The sequence below is a fragment of the Grus americana genome, chromosome 3 (genome assembly GCF_028858705.1).
Source record: "Grus americana isolate bGruAme1 chromosome 3, bGruAme1.mat, whole genome shotgun sequence".
Lineage (NCBI taxonomy): Eukaryota > Metazoa > Chordata > Aves > Gruiformes > Gruidae > Grus > Grus americana.
The window spans coordinates 117,518,408-117,544,712 of record NC_072854.1 but is presented as its reverse complement, the minus strand read 5'-3'; the positions used below and the strand labels follow the sequence as shown (position 1 = coordinate 117,544,712).

The following is a 26,305-nucleotide window of genomic DNA, read 5'->3' as shown; positions in this document are numbered from 1 at the left end:
TTGCAAAAATTAAAATCTTCCTGATAAGATCAGGAGAACCCAGTTTTCCTCAGTTCTCCCCAGTTCTCCAGTGAGTGTAGAGTGCAGTGACCTGGACATACAAGGGGTAGGAGCCATTGTAGCTTTCCTTGCAGATTTGGTCAGATCTCTGTAATTGCTGTGGAGGTGTAACTTGTTTCTTCAGCCTTTGGAGACAGGCAATTCTGTCCCTGGAACATAGCAGTAAGAGCACCTTACAGTTATTTTTATTAAAATGGTTATAATTTGCATCTTCACTCCTGCTCTGTGCCCCACATCTTGATTTCCCAGCTTCCTGGCCTGTGCTAGTGACTTTCATTCCCTAATAAGTTTCTGATCAAAGCTTAAAAGATATGCCAAGGTGTTTCTTCCCTCTGAGAAGAAAGCTTGCTTGCTCCCGAAAGCAAAGGGGCAGTAATACCAAAATCCATCCTGTAGGAAAGGGCCAGCACTTGACCTGTGTGCTGTTGTAATCCTGCTGTCAACTCCCTTTGTGAGTAGAGGGATTAATTCCATAGAATGATAGAACAGTTTGGGTTGGAAGGGACCTTTAAAGGTCATCTAGTCTAACCTCTCTGCAATGAGCAGGGACATCTTCAACTAGATCAGGTTGCTCAGAGCACTGTCCAACTTGACCTTGAATGATTCCAAGGATAGGGCATCTACCACCTCTCTGGGCAACCTGTGCCAGTGTTTTGCCACCCTCATTGTAAAAAAAATTCTTCCTTATATCTAATCTAAATCCGCCCTCCTTTTAGTTTAAAACCATTACCCCTTATCCTGTCACAACAGGCCCTGCTAAAAAGTTTGTCCCCATCTTTCTTATAAACCCCCTTTAGGTACTGAAAGGCCACAGTAAGGTATCCCTGGAGCCTTCTCTTCTTCAGGCTGAACAAACCCAAGTCTCTCAGCCTGTCCTCATAGGAGAGGTGCTCCAGCCCTCTGATCATCTTCATGGCCTCCTCTGGACTTGCTCCAACAGGTCCATGTCTGTCTTGTGCTGAGGACCCCAGAGCTGGATGCAGTACTCTGGGTAGGGTCTCACGAGAGCAAAGGGGGAGAATCACCTCCCTCGTCCTGCTGGTTACACTTCTTTTGATGCAGACCCCGATACAGTTGGCTTTCTGGGCTGCGAGCGCACATTGCCCGATCATGTCCAGCTTTTCATTCACCGGTACCCCCAAGTCCTTCTTGGCAGGGCTGCTCTCAATCCCTTCATCCCCAGCCTGTATTGATCCTGGGGGTTGCCCTAACCCAGGTGCAGGACCTTGCACTCGGCCTTGTGCAGGGAGGTATGGATGTGTGTGGTAGGATAGAGAGACAGGAGGGAATAGCAAGACAAAAAGCCCTTTGTGTTTTCAGCTCTTTTTATGTAAATTCGTAAAAGGTAGAGAAGACAGACTTCCCAGTGAAGTCTGTTTAGAAATTTGCCCTAATATATGGTATCATGGGCCTAGCATGCTGGTGGGATTATGCCCAGGAAAAGTTTGGAGCTGCTATCAACTTTATGAGACTATAGGGCAGCGTTACACGAGCATCGGTGTTATCCTTTTGGAAGGAAATGGAACATTAAGTAATAAAAGCTCCACTTAAGTACCTGTAATAAATATTGAACAGCCAAGGCAAACTCATTAGAGGAAATGTCTCTTTTCCAATGCTGGGAAAAAACCCAGCCGCCCTCAAATCTGCACACTGTTGGTTGAAGCTGCATTGCCAGCTCGTTCACCAAAGAAGAACTGAAGATGTTTTTGTCGTAAATCATCCTGACAACGTGAAGCATATCGTGCAGGAAACAGGCAGTGTCTTCCACGAATGGATCCCTGGTTTATCTGTTTCTGGCGTAAGTCATCTTATACTTTATCCAGTGTATCTGAGGAAGGGTTTTCAAGAGTCTGTTCCAGGTCACAGGGGGAAGCCTGTTTCTTACGTTAATAACTTTCTCGGGGGATATCATCTTGAACAATATTTGTTTTGCTTTCCTATACAGCTCAGGTCCCTTTCCTAAGAATCTGTATTTCTAATTCGTAATGAAGCCAGTTGGCAAGAGTTATAAGAAAAAAAAAAAAAAACAACTTATTTTCTTGAGAAAACTGTAGTCAGCTGTATGTATTAGATCATCTGATGTTTGTCTCATTGCCAAGAGAATTCAAGACTTAAATGAAGCATTTTGCTTTTATGATACTTAGACCCTCTGCAGATACTGGTGGATGGTTATTTAAATGTACAGGTTCATGAGCAGAGTTATCTGAGAAGATGAAAAGGAAGAAGCAGCAAAGATTACAGCAGTGTTTAAAAAAAAAAAAAGAAGTCAAATGCAGTCAGAGTCAGTTCATGGGAAGGTGGAATTCATCCTGGACTTCAGGAGTGGAAAGAGAAAGGTTCACACAGCTGGTAGGACAAGACTAAGTAATTGTAGGAAATATGCTATGTGAGTTGTATGATCTTCTTCATTCCAAACAAGAAATCAACAGGGCTGCAAAGAGGAGATTTAGGTGTCCGATAAATGAGGAAAAAAGTTTTCCCACTACTTAAGAAATTATTTTGCTGCTCTTGCACTGCTGACAGAAGTAAGGGGGTACTGCTGTGCCTCCAGAGTGCAGAGGGTAAACTGGTCTTTAGGCTGTGGCACTGTGTTTGTGATAACGTCAAAAGAAAAAAATTAGAAATTCAGTGAAGTAGCAAGTTTAGTTCATGACTCTACTATACACATAGTGTGGCTGTTGTCCCTGCAAATAACGATTGCTAAATTCCCTGTGATTGCTTTTTCAAAACTGAATCTGAGGGAGTCCTATTTCTTGTTGTCCCTGCCCTTTATAGACTCTATATATGCCCAGAAAGAGGTTGATGGAAATTAACTGCTCACAGAAAGCCCTGTTCAGCTAGGTTTTGCATTGTTGACCAACAGTTACTCCAACTGTAAATTACTTAGCTGCTCTTTAGTTGAGATGTCACGATTATTGCATGGGAGTCAGTTCCTATAATAAGAATAAAAAGAACTTTCTCTTTCTGATATAAAAAATAATGAGACCTGGAGTCACTCAGATAGTTAAGCTGTCACCTAGGTTGACACAGTAGTCCCCTTCACTGCAGTGTACGTTAAGCATATGCTGAAGAATTTCCCAGTTTCTAAGTTTGAAATCCTGATATTGTGTGGCATTGCTGGCTCGTATTTGGACTGTGTGTGTATATTGTATTTGTGATGTGCAATACAGTTGTAGTGTAAAATATCACAATGCTATGGAATATGGACTATTAAATATTTCAAAAAATTTGCTACTGAAACAAATGCAGTTATAGCCAGTAAAAGCTAAGCTGAATTGATCTATTATTTCTATTTGTAACTAGAAAGACAGCTTCAGGGAGAAAAAACCCAATCCATCAACATCAGCATTAAAGAATGCTGGAAGTCTTGTATAGCTGTATTATATGAAAAAGCACCAGTAGCTGCACGTAATAAAATAACAGACTATCAAAATGACATCAAACTCAAACATACATGTGTCTTTTATGGAAATAGTGTAGAACTGAAATTACAAGGTAAGCTAAAACTATTAGAAAAAATATAAATGAATGTACTGCCAGATAAGTCAAGACTTTGGGCAAAGTCAAACAAAAAAAGGAAGCCTACAGAGGGTGGAAGCAAGGGCAGGTAGCCTGGGAAGAATACAGAGAAACTGTCCGAGCAGCCAGGGAGCAGGTTAGGAAAGCCAAAGCCCTGATAGAAATTAGCCTGGCCAGGGATGTCAAGGACAACAAGAAAAGCTTCTATAGGTATGTCAGTGATAAGAGGAGGACGAGGGAAAATGTGGGTCCCCTCCGGAATGAAACAGGTAACCTGGCTACCCCGGATAAGGAGAAGGCTGAGGTACTCAATGACTTCTTTGCCTCAGTCTTCACTGGCAAATGCTTGAGCCACGCTGCCCAGGTCACAGAAGGCAGGGACTGGGAGGATGCAGAACCACCCACTGTAGGAGATGATGAGGTTCAAGAATATCTAAAGAACCTGAAGGTGCACAAGTCCGTGTTGCATCTGCGGGTCTTGCGGATGAAGCGGCCAGGCCACTCGCCATCATATTTGAGAAGTCCTGGCAGTCCGGCGAAGTTCCCGCCGACTGGAAGAGGGGGAACATAACCCCCATTTTTAAGAACATTAAAAAGGAAGACCCAGGGAACTACAGGCCGGTCAGTCTCACCTCCGTGCCTGGCAAGATGATGGAGCAGACCCTCCTGGAGACTATGCTCAGGCAGATGGAAAATGAGGAGGTGATTGGTGACAGCCAACACAGCTTCACTAAGGGCAAATCATGCCTGACAAACTTGGTGGCCTTCTATGATGGGGTTACAGTGTCCATGGATAAGGGAAGGGCAACTGACGTCACCTACCTGGACTTGTGCAAGGCATTTGACGCTGTCCTGCACGACATCCTTGTCTCTAAATTGGGGAGACATGGATTCGATGGATGGACCACTTGGTGGATAAGAAATTGGCTGGATGGTCGCACTCGAAGAGTTGTTATCAACGGCTCAATGGCCAAGTGGAGAACAGTGACGAGTGGCGTCCCTCAGGGGTCGGTACTGGGACAGGCACTGTTCAACATCTTTGTCGGCGACATGGACAGTGGGATTGAGTGCGCCCTCAGCAAGTTTGCCGACGACACCAAGCTGTGTGGTGGGGTCGACACGCTGGAGGGAAGGGATGCCATCCAGAGGGACCTTGACAGGCTGGAGAGGTGGGCCTGTGCGAACCGCATGAAGCTCAACAAGGCCAAGGGCAAGGTCCTGCACGTGGGTCGGCGCAATCCCAAGCACGACTACAGGCTGGGCGAGGAATGGATTGAAAGGAGCCCTGAGGAGAAGGACTTGGGGGTATTGATGGATGAGAAGCTCAACATGAGCCGGCAGTGTGCGCTTGCAGCCCAGAAAGCCAACCGTGTCCTGGGCTGCATCAAAAGAGGTGTGACCAGCAGGTTGAGGGAGGTGATCCTGCCCCTCTGCTCTGCTCTTGTGAGACCCCACCTGGAGTACTGCCTCCAGCTCTGGGGGCCCCAGTACAGGAGAGACATGGAGCTGTTGGAGCGAGTCCAGAGGAGGGCCACGAAGCTGATCAGAGGGCTGGAGCACCTCTCCTATGAGGACAGGCTGAGAGAGTTGGGATTGTTCAGCCTGGAGAAGAGAAGGCTCCGGGGAGATCTAATTGCGGCTTACCAGTACCTGAAGGGGGCCTACAGGAAAGCTGGTGAGGGACTGTTTATGAGGGAGTGTAGTGACAGGACAAGGGGTAATGGGTTCAAGCTGAAGGAGGGTCGATTTAGATTAGATGTTAGAAAGAAATTCTTTACTGTGAGAGTGGTGAGGCACTGGAACAGGTTGCCCAGAGAGGTTGTGGAGGCCCCATCCCTGGAAGTGTTTAAGACCAGGCTGGATGAGGCTTTGGGCAACGTGGTCTAGTGGAGGGTGTCCCTGCCTGCAGCAGGGGGGTTGGAACTAGATGGTCTTTGAGGTCCCTTCCAACCCAAACCATTCTATGATTCTATGATAATAGACTGATAAGTGAAGACAATGCTGTGCAGCTTCACGTATAATTTTCCAAACGTAAAAGTACTGATATGCACTGCAGACCTGGTGCCACTGGGGGCTGTGGAGTCCGCATGGTCAGTGGTTTTAAGACAAGGTTAGACAGTGATCGTGACTGACTCGGGGGTGGCTCATTCCTCCCTGGGGCCCTGGGATGGTTCAGATGACCTCTTGAAGTTGCTTCCAGTCATGTATTACATCATTTTCATATTGCTGAACATGATACGTGGGGTAAGGCAGTAAAGTGAGCTTTATCCCTCAAAAATACTTGTAACCACATGGAAGTTCAGTAGTTTTACAAAAACCTGTTGAGACAGCTGACCACATTGAGCCTCCACGCTGCTGCCTATGAATTGCTGAACTGGCATTAGTTAACTTTCTGCTTTATTGTCGGTGTCTGTTCTCTTGACTGCAGCATCGCTCCCCGGTCTCCCTCTGCTTTTTCCTGTCTCCCACTTGTTTCCTGCCTGATGAATAGAGTCTCTGTTTTGTGGACCAGGCCTTGCCTTTGTTATTTGTCTGGGCAATTTCCAGCCTTGAATCTTCAGTGGAGTCTGTTTAATATTACAATGCAATCAGTGGCAGTGGTGAGAATATATGGTTTAGAGGGTTTTGTTATAGGGTGTTGAGAAGAATGGACAGTGTGAGCTAGTGACTTTGGGTTAGCATGGAACCTAGTGTGCAGAACAAGTTTGCTTTGGTTTGGGATGAGTTTGGTTTGGTTTTGAATAAGAAACGCAGTGCTCTGATGTGCTGAGCTAACAGTTCCTGAAGATTGTGAGTATCTTGGCATTCACTGGATCCAGGAATCAATGGACGTAGCATTGGTGATGATCATGCCTTTCTCCCTTGGGAAGCTCGAGCCTGCTGCAGCCTGTGTCAGTGAGAGGAAGGAAAGCAGCTGCTGGTTGGCTTTGCCTTCTCTGGGCTGTCATCGTATCACCGTCTCCTGGCCCCATGTGGTGACCCTTTTCCTTCCTCTTGCCGGGGCTCAGATCAGGACAGCTGGGGTTAACCTGGAGGAGTCAGTCGTGGCCTAGGAGCACTTGTGCTGGATGATGGCAAAATATGTGGGGGTTCAAAAGTGCTCTCCTTTCCCAAATCACCAGCATTAGACCTATGGCAGAATCGAGACTGCCAGTTGTAAGCCTATCTTCAAGGTTAACTTCACTTTCAGTTTAGAAAGCATGTGTATTCAGCTATACTTTCTTGTTTTCAATATGAGTAAATTGTATGCTAGAAAAACTTCCTTGGGAACAATGCAAGACGCTTTGGAGTCTATTCTGATAAATCTCTAAGCCTAACAGAAAATTTAGAGACTGGAAAACTACTTTTGAGTTAAACCCTTTTGAAAGACTGGAAATATATTGGTTAACATATACTTTGGGAAGCACATGGAATTAGTTAAAATATCGTACCTGATAATATATGATGCCTATGTATTTTAGACTGTGACATGGTAGATTCAGAATGAAACAAAACAGATTTATAACAGTTTATTTCTATTCTTTCTTGACTCCAGAAAATCCGCTGTTAAAAACAGTGACTGAGTTTCTTGTGTGTACAGTTAGATGACCAGAACCATTTACTGTATATGACATTGGCAATAAATAAAAGGCAGCACAGCTAAGGGTGTACAGTTAAATGAATAACAACATAAGACTGGAACATTTTTTTGGTATAGCGTTCTGGGGTATCTGAGCATGCTGTGCCAGGGCTTGCGTCACAGGGCTGTGATGTTGAAAACCCACACCACCTTTCTACTAAGAGACTCAAGCTAAAAGAATTGCTATAATGGCATATGTTACTATATCACACAACAAATGTATTATGTAGTGCATCCACTCGCACCATTTAACATACTTTACTGTTGTTTAAAATTTGATGAGTGTTTTCTTTGTGAACAGCATTTCTATCTATGGGTTTATTGCAATCTGTTCCAAAACACTGTTGCTACAAGCATTCTGTGTTTCCGGATCTTCAAAGTGTATATGCAATATCTTAAGTATAATATTAATTTTTTTTTGCCACCAACTCAATAGCCCAGAAGCCAACAAGGAGTTATAAATACATCTGTGAAATCATTGCTTGTATGCATGATGCGTTCCATGAATACAAAAAGGGGTTTACAAAGGTCAGAGAAAGTTGATTGCAGTATTTGGAGATACAATAGAAATGAATTAAAGGTTTAGATTTAAATTGTTTCTGAATAATTTTCTGCAGTAATTCTTTGCTGCTGCATTGGAACATGGCTTTTCAGCAAAATGGGTACCTCTAACAGCTGAGAATAGCCAATAGTAATTAAAATGCTAATATATATGTCATGGGTTGGTGAAGTTGAATAATGCTTCTTGGCCTTGTAAACTTCCATACTGAGGGGAGGAACAGGACTGGGTAGAATAAAACATTGTGGAAAGATGAAAAAATACCGTAATATCTCTACGTTTACCTATTTTTCCTAATTAGTTGTATGATATCAGCTCCATATTATCATAAATGGACTCTGGTCAATATTACAACTTTGTATGAAGTGATAGCTGAATGACCACATTTCTGTGAAGATGCTGCTTTATGTTTTATATTGCTAGCCATCTACTGTCCGAGTGCTGAATAGAAATACACTCTTATTATGTGTACAGACTCAACATTTCATAAATTTAAATAGTTGATCTCCATTCATTTTATCTTTATCGCTTCCAAGTATTATTCTGTCATACAGAGGAATATATAGTAAGGGATCCACGAGCGTTGCAAATGTGAAGTCTCAACAGAAGACAACTGGAGTTGCCAGATCTAATTATTATTTTTATACCGCTGGTCTCACAGCAGTATCACTGAGCTGATTACTGCTGGGCTCTAGCTTATGTAACACTGCAGTGCTACGCTGAACATTAATAGCTGGTTCTCTTCGTCCTCACCACCTCTGCACGCTCTCTCCTATTCCTTTTCTTTGGAGGAAGTCCAGATGCACTGGTTGTATCCTCATCAAGAACTAGAAAAATAAAATAAGCCACTGGGGTGAGGAGATACCCTGTGTTTTGTCTTGGAGGCTGAGTGATCGATTACGTTTGTTCCTATCTAACTTGGCTTTGTCATCTGTCAAATAAGATAAACTCAATCCTGAGCCCATCTCCTGTGTTAGGCCGCTGATTTCCCTGGCGCTTAGCTGGCCTTTCCCCTGCAGAGCTTCTGGATCACTTCTGAGGTGTGCTTCCTCCGCTGTTAAGCCTGGAGACATTTTCTCTCTGACTGGCAGCTGCTATCCCAGCCCCTCTGCTCTTTGGAGAAGCCACGTTCCAGGCAGTGTCTGCAGAATGTCTTACAAATGTGAGATATCTTTTATAAACCTTATAGCTACCATTATAACTGCTGTTTTTTCCAACTCAGAACAAGCTGAACTCTTCTTGTAATAGCCTGCCTCACGCATTTTATGGATCTGATACCATGGGGCAACAAGCAGTCTCTGGCAGAGTTTGGATAAAAATGCTGATTCTCTTAGGCCAGGAGGTGCTGACATAATTGAGCAGTGCTTGCTTTAATTTTTTTCTCAGCTGTGATGCTCTCCTGGGAAAATGTTCATTGGAATCCATTTTATTTGTTTTGGAACATGAGCTTTTCTTGGAATAATTCCCTTGATTGCTATAGGAAGAGGATTTCTGTTTGGACTATTTTCTGAAAAGAAAAAGGGAAACCTCCATGTTACAGTTTTTATTTCCTTGTCTGCAGATCTAACCATATTCATATTTCATAAATTTCAAGGGTCCTTCCCAAAGTTTGCAGGGCATGTTATAAGAAAAGCTTATGAAAATTTTTCCATCAGATAATCAGCTAACTAAAATTATTATTTACTGTTTTTTTAGACTTCAACTCATTTTATTTATGATAGTGCAATCACAAAGTAACAGAAACAGAATCTACATTTTCATATTTGAAATACTGAATCAGGGCAAAAATATTTTACTGCACCAAATGATTGTACAGAGCAAAGAAAGAGTTTAATTTTGTTTCACTGTTTCTGGTTGGAACCTTTGTAAGATTCTGTTTCATGATCATTTTTGACTGTTTTCTCCTCTTGCCAAATGAACATCCTATTTCCAGACATCCATAGGTCTGACTCCAATTTCCACAATGTGAAAAATCTGTGGCAGGGAAAAAATAGTTAGTGGGAAACAAGCATCTGATTATGGGCCAGGACTACAGCCTTTCCCTGCTCATAGACATGGGTAACTTGCTGCTCACTTCACTGCTGCTCTTAATTGAATCTAAATGGCTAAGAACAAACTTAAGGGTGGCTGTGACAGCTGTGCAAACCTCTCTCCCATGCCAGTTAACTCTAGCGAACCTTCACTGGGTCTTTGGTCCATGGCCATTTTGAAAAATTGAAGCAGAGAGGCTTGGCACAAGCTACCTGTTTCTATCGCTAATTCGCTGAACAATGACAATTTGCTGAATGTCTGCATCGAAAGGTTTTTTTAGTCTGGTTTGGATGTTAGTCTAGCAAGCCATTGCTATCCAAAACTGCCTGAAGAAATTATCACAAATCAGGGGGAGCTCAACTCACCCTGCCTTTTCTGAAAACATGTAAGGAGGCTGAGATTTCCCTCAGTCAGAGCAGACTTAGCAGTTTCACAAACCCTGTTCTGAGGGGGTAATGGGAGCTAAGTGATGCAGTCCTCCAAAGGAGGAAGCATGGTTTTTACTCATAGGCTATAATTCACTGAAAACAAACAAAAAAACCCCACCTAGTAGTTAACTTGAGACATATAGAAGATGAGGTATGAATAATGTTGTTTGGTTTTTTTACATCTCCTAGTTGGAGAATAACCTGGGAAAGGGGATAGAAATGATTTGGTTTGGTTAGTTATCTCTAAGGAAGAAAACTTTTTCTGCAGTGAGCAACTTGCCATAGCAAAAAAATGTTTTTTTGTTTAGTTTCAGAGTTGCCATATGCAGTCTCAGTGGAATTTGGAGTTTAATTATGAACTGTTTTCACTTTCATGTGTTAGTAAGGTTTGGAAGAAAGTTTTGAGTGTATGAAACAAATGCAAATTCTAGACTGAGATGGGAAAGTAGGAGAAAGGACATTGCTTTTAGGAGTATGAGTCAAACTGACGTCTACTGGTGTCCTGCCATTCTCTGTGGAATACTGAATGTTTTTGCGCAGAGAAAAGATGTATTTTTGTAAAGACTGCTGTTTACCTGAGAATGTTGTTTGTCAGAAAAATGAACCCATTGTGGTTTTTCTTATTAGCGCTGTACTTGAGAAGTATGTGCAAGGTGAATTACCTACCTGACTTGCAAACAATGAATAATACAGTGTAAACCAGAAAGTCAAATAAATCTACCCAAATACTTTATATCTACTTACAAAATAGATGACAATGAGAAAAGGACTGTTTTGGTGATTTAATACTTGAAGAGCTCCCACTAAAATGATCTGTCTGTCCATCTGAAATAACTTGTTGTCTTTTACAGTATGTAATGAAATAATCTTTAACTATAGGTTTCAAAGCATGTTTCAAATATGGATTATGTCCATTTCACAAATGCTGGAAATAGAAGGGGGTCTTTAAGTTTTCCAAAAGGTCATACAGCAAAGCAGAACAAAAGTAAGAGTAGATTCCAGATGCCCAATCAACTGTTGTGAAAGAAAAAAAAAAAAAAGAAAAAGAAGAGGTTGGATTACAGCCATTTGTGGTCTTTACAGCACCTGGGCAATAAGAAAACTGAGATGAGAACAGTGGGGAAAAAATCAAAACCAAGAGATTAGCGCAGATCCTCTGAAGCCCAAAAGACTTAGACAAAGGACGGTAACCTTAAACTGTAATTACTGTTGTCATTTAGTGTTTCCACATGCATGATCTGGAGGCTCAGGGGAAATTACTGTGCTAGAGGCTATCTAAGCGTAAAATAATAACAGAATTGTATGGACACACTTGTCCCTGGGTATAATCCAGTTCTAGTGGTCCTGCCTCTGCTCCTGTCCTTGCTTCCCCATGGCTCATTCCAGCTTTTCCCAGGATGACACTTCCTCGTCCTGGGTAGCAGCAGCAGCAGCAGATGGAGAAACACATTTACCTCTGTAGCATTAATAGAGGCTTGAGCGAGAGGTATTTGTACTCAGGAGACTGTAACCTAAAACATTTTTTTAATTTACTGTTTCATTCTTTGCTGTCCAACAAGCAAGTAATTTTTTGCATAAACTATGCACGTTATTTGACTGAACATGCTTCAGTTTATCCATTTAAAATATGTAAGTGCAGTGTTTCTCAGAACGTGAAATCCAACACCCCCCCGCCTTTGTATTTTCAGATGGAAAGAAGCAGAAAGTCAGGGAATCATGGGTCTTTGTGCTGCTTCAGACCTACTTGAGACTATGCTACTGACCCCAAATGTGTGTTGATCAGCAGGGGAAGGTATGGTTTGTCAGAGAGATGTATCAGTGATTTCTTAGCAATTGGGGTTGCGTAGGTGCTGCATGGTTTTTATAATAATATCTGCTCGTGGAAATCGGACCTCTCTTGGATCTCTGCAGGTAGGAAGCTGACGTTCAGCTCCTTTCAGTTCAGTGCCAGGAGCATCAGTAGAACACCGGGACAAGGCATCTTCTTAGCTCTGATCCCAACTGCAGCACTGCCTTCAGGCCGAGGTGCTGAATTCTTTGAGCACATCGCCCTTGGATGGAGATGTGGAATGAAATGATAAATAGTTTTTGTGCCCTTTGTGAGGGGATTTGAAACCTCTCTTAATATGTTTTGCCTGATTGAAACAGCAGCTACCCGCCTTGACTAGAAGAGCTAGTGATTTTGATGAAAGACATTATGAATTATTTCCTTGAGATTTATGTGGGGTTTTTGTCAAGTCCTGAATTAAACTGAGAGGGGACATGTGAGGGGGGAACAAGAGAGAACTTTTCTTAATTCTGCCTTTATTTTTTGTTGTGAAGGTTGATGACAGGAAAAGGATGTTCTTTCAGCTGTATTTTCAGTAAGGACCTGAAATAAGTTTTTACTGGACAACACAGTAGCTTTCCAGGACACTGTTTTCATAACAGATCTCAAGGAAAACCAAACAAAATAACCATCTGCTTCCTTCATCTCTGACCAAACCATGACCACAGTTATGTGCTTGTGTAAGGAAGGTATGAGGACTTTGTGTTTGCCTGCTTTGTGAGTTATGATAAAGGGAAGAGAAATTCCCCTGGACAGTTTTCATCACCTGTAGGCACCTGTGGAGGAGGAGGGCACCTGGCTTAAATGGGAGGGAGGAGCAGCGTGTGAAGGAATGACACATGGCTCAGGTGGGGATCACTCTGGGATTTTTGCAGTATTTCTGTGGAATTGGACACAGGCACTTATGCTGACCCTCCACAAGGGCCAAGATGGAAATGCTGTTGAGGAGCCACCTGTGAGCCACCACTTATGAGGTGCACCAGCAATGCACCTACACTAGGAGGTCTCCAGGCTACGTCCATGTGCCGTTGCTGCTTGCAGAGTCCGAGCATACAGATTCACCAGGCTCTGCATGCTGCTCCGGCTTCGTAGTATACAGCTTCTCTCGTCATCCCTACTTACTCATTCCCCCCTCAATACCTCAACATCTTTTCCTCACCGGTGAGTTGTATATTCTGACTTGGTTACTTCTTTGGAAACAGACGTTATCTCCTGAAGCAAAGATTAATAATTTGTGCTCACAAGTTCAGCCCAACAAGTTTGAACTTGAGTTCAACCGGAGGAAGACTCTTAACAGTTTTTCTCCTCACAGGGATGGTGTTAAACACAAGAGACAGACATTTCTCCAATTTGTAGCAGGGAAAATCTGAAGTAATTTCACTGAAATGAATGGAGTGAGTCTGTATTTACCCTTGGGCAAGAGGAGGTGGAACCTGTGTCTTTGCACTTCTGGAGAATTGAATCTCAGCCAAGCAGCTAATACCGAATGTGCGCTGTTGTTCCATGGTGGTGGTTTCACCTGATGTTTTTCTCAGTGGCGTTGCTGAGTTTAGGTATTTCTGCTTCCTCTGTCCTCCCTGTTTGTTCCTCTGACACCATTTGCACTTTTCTTGTTGCGGGGATAGCTGGTGTCAGGATAGGGAATATGATTGCCTTAAAAAAAAAAAAAACAAAAAAACAAAAACAAAACCAAAAAAACCGTTTCTAAGCTAAAACATTTCCCTGATCTCATTTGCAGTTCAATCCGGGGTGACGTGGCGAGATGAAACAAGAGGGAATAACTTAAACTGGGTTGGCCCTTCCTGAAGGGGAAGCAAGGAATGATGACGGGCCCTACCCAGTAGAGAGGATGGTAATTTTCAGTCCTTTTCAGTTTGGGGGTTTTTTCTATTTTTTGTTCAGGTTTTCCCATTTTGCAGAATATTATTGTTACCCTCAGTCTCACAAAATGACATTTTGAGCCAAGACTTTGGCAGTTTCATCCCTTACATAATTCCGCTGTATCTTTGGCAATGCTTCATTGTTTGTCATTTTCCTTTCGTGATGGTCATTCATAGGTACAGCTCACCTTGCTCTTAAAGGAAAGGCCCAGAACAAAGGACATCATCTCTGACATCATTGCATTGTCAACTGCTTGCCAAGTCCATGATTCTGTCATTTGGCACTGAATGTTTTACGCTTCTTCAGACTGCAGTGGCCCAAGACACACGGGACTTTATATCCCAATCCAGGCAGCTGTTCAAACTGCCATAAAGTCAGTCCTTCTGCTGGAGTAGTTTATTTCCCCAGATCTCCCTTCCGTTACTCTGTGAAGTACTGGTAGTCTCAAGCCACTTCTTCAGTGCTTGCTGTAACACAGTTTAGTGCTGGCACTTTGGAACTATGAAGAGCCCCTAAATGTGCGTGCAGCAGGCACTGTTAGTATTAACCAGAGATTCATTGCTTTTCATAGCAAAGAAATGTAATTTCACCAAGGAAGCTTTTCTGTTAAATCTTTATTCTGTGGAAACCATAACATGAATTGGGTCTCAAAGTTTGGACACAAAGGGCGATTTCCATAGAATTTGCATGCATCATTTTTGATTGCCTCCTGTGTGAAGCCTGAGCAAATGATTTTCTTCCATGATTTGCTAAACATTTGTCTCAATGGAAATAAACCAGGAAGAGCAAGTAGTACATAATAAGCATAGCAGTTTAGAGGAGTCTACAGAAATCTTTGGTGATAAGCAAAAGCATATTTAGGGTTTAGTCGTTCTCAGTCCCTTGGGTACAGCCTCCTTTCAATGAGTGTGAATAGAGAGGTTCCTATTAATATTGATGCAAATTATGTACGTGCACTGGGAGGAGAGTATACTCCAAAGTCTAATTATTTTATGTTAATAACTGAACTGAAAAAGATACTCCCTCATTCCTGGCCAAAAAAGCAGCGATAGTTCAAATAATTTGCGGCAGGATGATCATTTTATCACTTCATTTAAACCAGCCTGTGCTCTTACCCAGTGGGGACAAGGGGAAAATTCTGGCACCAAAATCCCTGCTAGGGCACATATAACTCCAATTAATAATGAGTTTTGTAGTCTTTGGGGCCAGTTTTCATTGCTCTAGGCAGTGGATAAATAGAGGGGCCTGTGACAAATCTGAACCAATTGGATGTCCTGGTCCCTTGAAATCAAGGCAGAAACCCCTTTGTTTCTAAGATTTTTGAAAATAATTTTAATTGTGCAGATGTGCTTTGGACAGAGGGTGGACCAGCAGCCGGTGGGACAGTCTGCTGGAGAACACAGGCAGGGATGTAAAAAGCATCTCTGCTAAGGGGGTTGTTGAGAAAACCCATAAAGAGTATTCAGACCACACTTCTGTGCCTTGTGCTGCTCTGTTTCCATGATGGTCTGAGGAGAGTTTCAGCTGGGACAAACTCTGAGTATATTAATACTTGTATCAGTTTCCCTGTTAATTCTCTGTGTGCCCTGTTAACGCTGGGGCCAGCTCTGTATCTCAGCTTGGCATCTCTTCCCTGCTTCTACCCCACCGCTGTTCTGTGTTAGGTCTTCTGCCTATGGTCTCATGCCAGCTGTGATCCCTTTGCCAAATCGCTCATGTCCTGGGGACTTTCTTGTCAAGAAAAGAGCTGTAGACTGTGCCTGGGGGAATGTGAGTTTGATACGCCGCTCAAGCCGGGCGCTAGGCAGTTGGGGAATTCAGGGGCAGAAGGGTGGTTTTCTGCCACTTAATGGCAGCCGGATACAGGGATGAGGTGGGAAAAGTGCCCTGATGTAGAGGTCTCTGCCTTGGCCGTGCTCTCTGCCATGGTGCTGGGCACCAGCGAGCTCTGTGACTGCGCGCTCTGCAGGCCCCAAGGTAGGAATTGGGAGGAGAACATTTGAAGATTAAAAGAAAGGATTCTGACGTACAGCATGTCTTGACAAGGATCAAGGTCAGTCCTTTGAAAGTATCGAATTAAAAGCTGATTTGGGTAAAGGCCAGAACAATAGGACATTGGCTGGGTTTTTTTTGTTTTGCAAACCAATCTCTCACTTCCTGGCTTTTCCTACCTTTCCTCTGGATACAGAAATTGTTCTCTAGAAATGGTTCTGTTTTGATGCTTCCTCTGTGGCAGATGGCCTCTTCCTGGCAGTTATATGCCGCTAAGCCAATGCTGTACAGCAGTGATACGTAAACCTCTGCTGATTTTATTAACGTGCTTTGTGATGGGGATCCATAAACCTCTGAATCTAGGAGCTGAAGAAGTGCAATTGCAACCTTTACGGTGTACAGCCTGATCGATACAAATCATCAGCCGCTTCCTGCTGGGCTGGGAAAGGCGTGCATGGGAGCAAGCTCCCTTGTCTTTTCTGTCCAGTGTATTTATGGTAATAGAATAAAGAAGTAGCTGTGTTATAAACAACTACTCTGCTGTTGGGTGCATGAGCAGATATGTGAATGTGAGCAGCAGCATAATTGCGGTTTTCCCTCTGTTATAAGATTGGCTTCTGGTTTGTATCTGGCTTCTAGTTATGAAATTTCCTGAGAGGAGACATTGTACAGCCCATGTAATTCCCACCAGGCAGCACTTTAGGAAGATCAGTGGTTTGCAATTCTATATCTCATCTCCACTGAGATAGCAACAGAGCTCTGAAGGCGTTAAAAATGGACAAGAAAGGCTCGCTAATATATCACTATCGCTCATGCAAACCTTGAAGTTTAAGTATTACAGGTTTGAAATATTAGAATAAGCTTAGACTTTTTGGCAGTTGTTGCTGTATCACTCCAGGCAGCCAGCTTTGTAAAAACAAGCTGTGTTTTATTAAAGCTAAATGGGCATTCTGCAGATGTCATTACCACCTGGCTGGGGAGGTGTTGACAGCAGTGGGCAGTAATCAGTGCTAGCAACCTGCCCACGTAGTGCAGTGGGGACCTGGATCAGAACAGAGACCGCAGGAGCTGCCAGAGGAAAAGTAAGTGACCGTTTGCGATGGCCTTCTCTGCAAGGACGTGCTCCCTTCTGCGTTAACTGAAACAGATGCCTCTTCGGGAGGTGTTCTCCCCAAACTCATACTGCATCATTTGCTCACAGAACAGAAGAAATGGGGAAAGGAAAAATTGTTTTGAGCAATGGCAGTGTGCAGAGCAGGTTACAGAAGAGGAGGACTGTGTTCTGGAAGGCACTCACAGGGTTGCAGCCAGGAAAAAGAACCAAAAGGCACTTGTGCCTTTTCTGAACCCAGGTTTGAGCGCGCCTTGATTCTGCATGGTGGAGCCAACCTTTTCTTCACTGTCACCCCATGAGTTCAGGTTTTGAGGACCCACATCTAGTTTTAAGTAACTGTTTTAATTCAGACTTTCTTAAATGAATTTAAATCAAATTGATTTTCAGCTTGGTTCGTGCATTGCGTGTAGGACAACGGCACTGATATTACTGTGCCTTCATTCCCTCCTAGTGCCATGACACCATTTTTATTCTGGGAAGCTGCTCTTCAGCTGAGATTCTGGAAACATTTTGATCGAAAAATATTTTGCTGCCACTGGATGCAGCAGGGCCCGTCTGCTCAGAAGGACCATAAACGGCAGAAGAAGCTGAAGTAAACTTTTACTCTAAGCCCCACCGCATGAGAGGAACCCCAAACAGCTCCCACCACGGTTACCGTGACTGAATGCTGTCATTGGGCGTGGGGGGCAACTATATAAAAATGTCTGTGTTTTTGACTTAGAAGGTGTTTAGAAAAGGAGTTTACATGGAAAGCAAAATAAATTACATAAAGGACAGGGCACTGTGCAGCTCTTCAATGAGTGTGACATTATGGCATATTTACTGTTAATGTGGGAAGGGGAGAATCCGTGTGAGTAATTTCATGAGAGAAAACATGTATTTTTCCAAGCAAATGTTTCAAGGCAAATGATGAGCTATTAGATGAAATTGGAGTGGAAAAGAGGCTGTGGAGAATGAAGCGAGAGTATGATGAGTTATAGCACAGGTCGGAAGCCAGGATCACTTTGGAGACCAGGGGGTCTATTTTCAGCACATGTTGCAGACTAAGGTCTCATCATCTGCTGACTCAGTTTCCCTAAATGATGATGCATACCTACACAGGCGTATTGTAAGGCACTTCCAGTCTGTCCTTATGGAGTACGCTTAAATTTAATGTCAGTAAAGCAAATTGGCATCTTTAGAAAGGAAATAAGTGAAGTTAGAGGTGAAGCTGCTACAAATGATGCTTTATGCCTGGAAATGTGTTTGGGCATGAGCACAAATATTCACACGTTTAGAAGAAGTCTCTTCTGCATCAGGGTGAGTCAAGGGTACACTTCAACAAAAAGAATAACTTTACCTGTCAGTTGAGTCTTCAAAACAAACTGAACAGATTTTTCTCCAAGTGATATTTTCTGCCAATCCCCACTTATCTGGAGACTTGCTTCATGAAATAAATTAGCTTAAAATCAACAGAGTTAGAGGAATCTTTAGCCTATGAGCACTCCCGTTCTCTTGGGATATATCAGATATTATCGCTCATGTGGAAGCAGCAACCATACTACTGGAATCTTTAAAAAGGAGGTTATATATAGATGGACTCTATAGTACCTCTCTCCTTGTAGGACTAGTGAGCTGTTGTGGAGCAGGAGGAAAGTCCTTTCCTGGAACACTGCCCAGGAATATAAGAAGCAGTCCAAAGTTATAAATGACCAAATGATGAGAAAGAGGGAATTATTAAATTAGAATATTCAGCTTCATGTGAGCACCTCTCTTCTTTGTACTGCACAGACATATCCAAAAGCTCATCTCATTGCCGAAAGGTTTGCAATCTTCAAGATGAACTGGGCCTGATTCCCATTTAATCTGAAACCCTTTTATACCCCAGAGAGGATGCAAATATGACTTAGACCCACTTTGAGTCTCACCTCACAGGTTGATGATGGCCATTGTAATAAATGAAAATCACTCCATGAAAAGACTTTTACTGTTGAGGAAGAAGAAAAAGATTGGGGCTTTTTCTGAGCATGACGTTTTAAGAAAGGTCTGTCTGCAGTACTTGGCAAAGGGATGTAAGAGGAGGGAAAACTGTGACTTGTAGCAACTAATTTTGCAGGTAAGAAGGGATGATCTGCGGTTGATAGTGCCCTACGTGCATGGGGCCCAATTTTCTGTCACCAGGCATGCTCTTGTTTACACCTGGACTGAGAGGTGGTTATTGTGATTGATTTGGAGAGGCTGATCGTTTCTGTGACCCAATGTAACTGGTGAGACAGTGAAGTGCAAAATTTACCCACACGCTGCTGATAAAGTGTCCCTGTGGTTTGCAGTCTCTCTAGATCCACTGGAGAGACTAATGCATGCAGTTATAGCCCATCTCCGGGGAATTTCTGTCTTACACAGATCTTTGATTTTGTAAGTGAAGTGACAGTCACGCTGTCTTGCAGTAAGACATTGTTTGAAATATACGTTACTTTTTTTCTGTCATTATATACCATAAAGTGTAATGTCAGCTTCTCTACGTAGAATAAGAAGCAGTTTTTTATTCCTTTGGAAACTTCTTAAGATTTCAGAAATGCTCTTGCTCTCTTGTTGGCTTGTCTAAGCAGTGAAAAAATTGGAAATAAGAACAGAGTTCCTCGAATAGCCAGCACCTGTGCTAGTGTAGATCCTGGTATGGCCCTCATGCCAAACTGAGGAGAGAGCAGAGGCATGAAACACTTTGCTTGTTCTCAAGGCAGTGCACTGCATACCACGATATCCAGGGCTTTTTCTCTGTCTCAGTCTTTCTCCTTAACAAATTCTATCCTAGAGCAAAAAAACTTAGTCCAAGAGGGCATGATCCTATGAAAATTTCTGGTTTACCAAATTGGCATTTTCCATTGCAGACCATCCACGCTCAGCATTCATTTTATATTGCAGCCTAAACAACTCGCATTTCAAAGTAGAGGCTAGAGGAGCGCTATTGATTGCTTAGCTGAGCAGGTTGAATATGATCTGCAGCCTCCTCTTACGCATTGATTCCTTGTCTCTTTACTCACTGCTTCCTGAATGTCACTGAACTGTGAGAGGCCTGCTAAATGGACAAAAATATTGATTTCTTTTCCCCTCCTTTGATTTTTTGAAAGCTCCTTATTTACCAAGCACTGAACTAATATCAGGAAAACAAAAGGTCACAGAATAAGGTGGAAGCAAGTCAGTTCTTGCATTTTTTTTTTTTTTAATATGAACTTGGTTGAAACACAAGTTCTTTAAATTGTGTTTCCATCAAGAAAGGTTAATTGTCTGAGTGGAACCTTTGATTTCAGGCTGTTCACCTTCATAATTTACTATTGTCTAATTGATGCTGAACTTCTGGGGCAGTTTCCTAAATGGCCATACCTCTGGTATTATGATTTTTCAGTGATTTTTGCAGAGAAGTTAGCAAGCAGCCACGACTATGTTGGGATTTGCTGTGCAAGACAATCAGTAACAGTCTTTTGTCAGAATTTATGGTGCAGTATTTTGTCCTTGTGTTGTTCTACTGGGTCTGTGACACTTTGCAGTACTGTGTCCAGAGAGAAAGAGGAAAAAAGTTCAAAGACCACATGCTGAAGTCAAATAAAACTGAAAAGATATCCCAAGAGGAATGAATGGGGACAGCATGAGTGTCCAGCGGCTTTGCTATCTACTGATGGTCTGTATAAACTTAGCAGCGTTTGGGCAGGCAGATGGGGCTGGTTAGAGAAAGTGGAAAACTAGAACTGGTCCAGAACATCTAATTAAGTGTAATAAGCAAAAAAAGCAGCAGGTCCTTGATAGCCAATGACACTATTTCAACAAAACAAGTAATAGCAAGGTAGAGGGGTGGCTAAGAACAATGAACAATGGATGTATTTTGCAGTGGACCTGATCTTTCCTAGAAATCAAAACATTTCTCATGCTGTCTGTGCTTGTCATTATGAAAATAGCCATTAAAAATGTGTAAACCAAGAGTGATGCAAGTATTTTGATGGAAGGAGATGCATTTTTACTTTCATGAAATCTTTCAAATGGAAAAAAAATTCTTCTCCTTGGCTTGGAAGTGGCAGGGAAGGTTGTGTTGATAAACCTCAAAGTTTCAAAAGACTTGTGCTTTAACAGCTGCTACATCTTTGCTGTAGTGGCTCCAGCTGCATCTCCCAAGGAGTGGCAGGATAGCTTGGGGAAAGAGGCCATGTACAGAAAACTCCCCAGGGATGAATGAAAACAGGTAGAAGAGGTACTTGGAGACTGTTATGAATAATCTGTCAGACACACCTCTGGTTAACAACAGGGACTCATTGCTATATAGAGAGAGATCCATGAGAACCTATTAACTTGCTTGAGAGGAGCAGTTGTCATTTGATTAATAAATATTGGATGGTCAGTGACACTCACAAGCCCCCTGACATCCCTGCTCGTTGTTTCTGGGCCTTGAAACAGACTCAGAAGCTTTGAAATCGAGCAGATGGATCAGCTATGTCAAGACAAAAGGCATCAATTTTCTGCATTGCCATGGCTGGATGCACTCTAGCAGCGTCACCACCCCAGGTTGTCGGTTTAATAGCAGAAATGATCTGTCCCTATTGCCATTTAACAATTATTCAGTTTTGTTCAGTTCATCTGACTTAGTTACAGTTCAAGTAGGTCTGTGCTTTCTTTTTGCTAGTGAGAAGGGTCAGCATTATTCCTTTTATTTTGTAGTGGAGAGTCACACAAAACTTGGTTATTTAGAAGAATGTGAGACAAATGCTCCTCTCTGACATCTTCAGATCTTACCAGCAAGCAGCTGTCAGGCAATACAGATGGATGAGTGTGTACTCTGTGAATGGGATTGGTATTTCCCTGATAGACATATCTCTATTTTATGTGGATGGACTGAATAGTAAAATTAAATGTCTTTGTGTTTACTTAGACAGAAATCAGGGGGAAAAAGACACACTCGCTCATTAACTCTGTATTCAATTTAGGAGCAGAGGGGTTGTTAAGACCCTGAAAAGCTGCTGTAGGTGCATGATATCCCAGTCTTTTTAATTTTAGAGAGAGTTAGGTGTACGGATCGCTCTGGCTCGCTTGAGCTTTTCAGCCTCCATCTTTTGTTGCCCTGATGTGTATTTGTATATCAGAAATTAGCGATAGCAACAGTCAGGAGACTAGTTGAATGTGGTTTATTTGGCGATGCCTTTGTGCATCTGGACACGCTGTTCCAAACCATCTTCATGGAAGCGTGATCTTTGGTACAATTCATAGGGCCTAAGTCCAACCACCAGCCTGCCTCCTTCAAAAATACAGGCTACCAGTTTCCAGCTTCTTAGTTCACCTTCAAGAATGGACCTGCGTTGACCCTGAAGCTTTAGAGAAAAAAGAACCGCTACTTTCTTTGATGATCATTTCACTGCTATGTTGGTTTTGTTGTGGCTTTTTTTTAAAAGCCATGCCTACTAGATGTCGTCAGTGGGACTGCCTTTTTCCTCTGGAGTTTGGCCCAAATTCTCCTCTTCTGAAGTTCTTGATTCTGGAGGTTGGGGTTGTGTGTACTGTTCCACTTTTGTGCACCCGCTGGTATAATTTAGTAAATCTGTCATTTATGCTCAATATAACAGAGTCATTTAACTGCAGGAGCTCACCAGTACAATTAACCCTCTTCCGTCAAAACGAGGAGCTGATTATCTTGGCTGTTAAGAGTGCTGTGGTTGCTGGCCCTCCCGGAGCAGTATTGCAGTCAATTGATTATTTTGTTAATTTGTTCTGCATCAGTATCCTGCTGGTTTATTATCATCCAAGTGACTTTATGCACCATGCATAAGTACAAGTATATTAAAAATCAATACTTGAACTTTTTTTCCTTGTAAAGATCTTACCATCCATGGGCTACCTTCTTTGATGTATTACCCTTCGTTCTGATTACAACACAGCTAGTAACTTTTACATTATTTAGTCACGTGCTAATAAAGTAGATGCTCAGATTTTGCTCTCTACTTAGTCCTGTATCCTAACGAAAAAGGAAAAAATGAATTAAGAATGAAATAAACAAAAGGCTGTTATTGCTGATAAAGAAGCCTAATTTTGAGACTCTGAAATTCATGCTATTTTAGTAAGAAAATCTCGTTCCTTCAGTAGGTTCTAGTAAGTATCATGCTTCACAGGCTCAAATTATTTAGAGATGCTATTATCAGAAGCCTGAGTCTTACGAACAGTTTTTCTTGCTTCAGTAGAGAAACAAGTATTTAAAAGATGGCATGAGGCTGTATTGCGCATTGGATTGAGGGCTGGATTCCAGGTCAGAACTTGACACAAATACATGGGATTATGGCCGTTATAAGATCAGAATGTTTTCTAATTATTTTCTACCATTGCACACACAATGTTCTCTCTTGTATGCGTATTTGAAGCATATCACCTGTGACGTGATACTTAATGCATTTATGTCGCTGGCATCACAGGGAGGCCTGCTCTTCTTTCAGAAAAAAACCATAAGATAGAAGCTGAATCAGATGCGGTCCCTCTCCTGATCTAGACTAGATATGAAAGCACAAGTTCCCAGCTCTGGAAAAACCACCATCTTTCCAATGCAGATACCCCAGAAGACAAGGATTGTCCCAAGGCAGCTAACTGCAGCCCTAAATGGGCAGTTCTCCACTCAAATCATTGGATTTGCATCATCCTTTTCCAAGCTTGTTCTGTTGGGGATTTTTTTTCTAGAATATAAGAATGTTATCTGATCTTGGGATCATTGTTTTCTAGACACATTTTCATCAGCAGAAAGGCAAATTCTTACGTCATGCTGGCTAAGATCCTTATACAAGGCAACCGAATGAGGCAATTAGTAGCTTATGTGAGAAGCTACCAAGGCCTTACCCAAACCTTTCAACTCATTTCATGATAGAAACACCTGATCTTTTCTGGGTGAGATTGTATGAGTTACCATCACTTGTGAACGTGAGGAAAAACCCCTTGTTTCTGTAGTGAAAAAGCATCCTCAGAATTTCTGAGGTTGTTACATCTGCAGATGGTAACATCCTGTATACCTTTCTCCATGTGAAATATTCAGAAAACAGCCTACACAGTGGTTTTAGCTCAGAGAAAGTTATACCTCCTTGAGGGGTATATTTCCTTGTCCCAGGAAATTATAATGTAATGTAATATACAAAAAATAAATTATATTTTATTTTGAAAATGGAACAAATCAGACAAATGAGATGATCCTGAAGAGGGAAACCAGCCTGTGCTATTTCTGCAAATTGCTCCCCCACTTCCTCCAGGTTGTCTTAAAGAAAAGCCAGGGCTCCGCAGCATTGCGTTTTAATTAGTAGAAATCCTTTTGTACTAAATCCTAATTCAGTGCCTTAATGCAGCAAGTCCTGCAGAGCCAGCAAGCTTGCGTGGGAGCACAAACGCATGAAATCTTTTTCTCTGGCATCCCTCTAAGTGAGGGTTGGCTTCTGTTCATAATTATTTTCTGTAGTGACAGCTCGGGGTTTGCGGTCGCAAGCAGAGAAGCAGGGGTGGTAACGGAGGAAGGCATAATGACAGGTGATTGCTCTGTGGTCTCCATGGCATCACTAAGCCTTATCTTGGAGGTATTAAATGATGTGCTTATACCTTTCTTTACTCTGTACAGATACCTGGCGCCACTAAGTACACCTAGTATAGGTCCTACTTAATCACTGTCCTTTTTTCCAGCTTATTTTGTATTGGGTTTTTTCTTTATTTTCAATCTGTTCTGCTTTTAATGAATCTGCACAAGTAATGGAAACATACATATAAATGAAAGGACCTACCAATTCAATATTTTATCATTTGGTGCCTTTAGTTAGGGAGGTAGAATTCATGCAAGAAGATTTTTAGAAACATTTGATACTGCCTTTTCAGGGCATGCTTCCCCATCCTGCTCGCTATGAATTGGTATTAGGTTTTCAGGGTTATAATGACACAATATAGCTGTGAGGAAAACAGCTTTTAGCCCCCATCAGTTAGATCCCAGTTTCATCTCAGCCTTAGGCATCTAGTGAGATGCACTGTCTTTTGAGGCTCTTGCTTTAATTAACGGAGACAGAAGGACACCTCCAAGAATGACTCAACTGACCTAAGATCTGATTTAGCCTTCTCCTCTCTTGATTTTGACTGACGCTACACGAGTTACTGCAACACAGTGGTGTAACTCCTGTATATGTCATCCTAATCAGAAATGCCAAAGCCACACATGTAGAGGTGGTTCTTTGAATTACTAGATTTATTTAATAACCATGCATTTTTTTCAAGAAAATGCTTAAGGAAGTATTAGGGGGGTTGCTGCCTTCTTGCTGCACCTCAAGGTGTACTCAGTTGATGATTTTAAGCATTCCTCTTTGGAATGCTTAAGTTCCTCTTTTTTTTTTTTTTAATAATTTTTTTTATTCTTTATGCTGGGACTCACACTATCTTGGTTCCAGGCATTAGGCCTTCGAGTACAAAAAGAGGATGCCAAACTTGACAGCACTTCTGCAAAGTCTATTCTAACAAAAATTACAACCGTTCCGTGATCTCCTTGAGGAGTGCTCTTTTACATGGATACAAATAAAATTATTATGGTCTGGTATTTGTAGTTCCTGCCTCCAAAGATAGGTGTGTGTTTAACTTTTCTTGTTTTCTACAGTGCTTAGTTAAATGGTTTAGTGGATTCGCTGTTCATAAAGGAAAAAAACTATGGCTATTTGTGTTTCATAACCAGTGTTTTTGTGTCTTACACTTTGGCTAGTCCGGTCAGGTTAGTGGCTTTTTGCCATTTAGTTTTTCTTGCCAATGTATTTATTTATCATTTATTTATTGCAAGGATAATCCTTGAAAACAGATCACTCTACAAGCCGTGCTTTTGAGAACCTCAACAGTATGATGAAAACACACAACCCCAGATATTTTTCTGCCAGCAAATCTCTTTGAAGGAAAGGCTCTCTAATACTCTGAAAATGCCCTGCAGAGAAACCTGAAAAAGTAAAAGCGTGGTTGAGACCCACATCCTCATTTTAGCAAAAGCCTATAACTTGGAACAGTGACACATTGGGAATTAGTTAAATAATTTTAGCTTCTAATAACAACAGTGTTTTGATATTGGTGACTATGAAAAAGAAAAGTATGGCAAGAAGATCCGTGACACTGATGAAACTTGAATAGAGACTTTTTCTTACACAAATTCTCAGGTGTCTAAAACATGTTCAAGCTGTAGCTTTCCTGCAGATAGAACACTTCTGGGTGTCTCCCCCACATAGCCACTGTAGCAGTCCTTGAGCTCTCTATGTGTTTGCAAATTTTGACTGAA

The 26,305-nt window shown here is 42.1% G+C and overlaps 1 protein-coding gene across 1 annotated transcript in view; it reads left to right on the top strand.

Moving 5' to 3' along the window:
• PCSK2 (proprotein convertase subtilisin/kexin type 2) overlaps positions 1-26,305 on the top strand; it is a 108,756-nt gene that overhangs the window by 26,232 nt on the left and 56,219 nt on the right. The gene's annotated exons all lie outside the window — the stretch shown is intronic.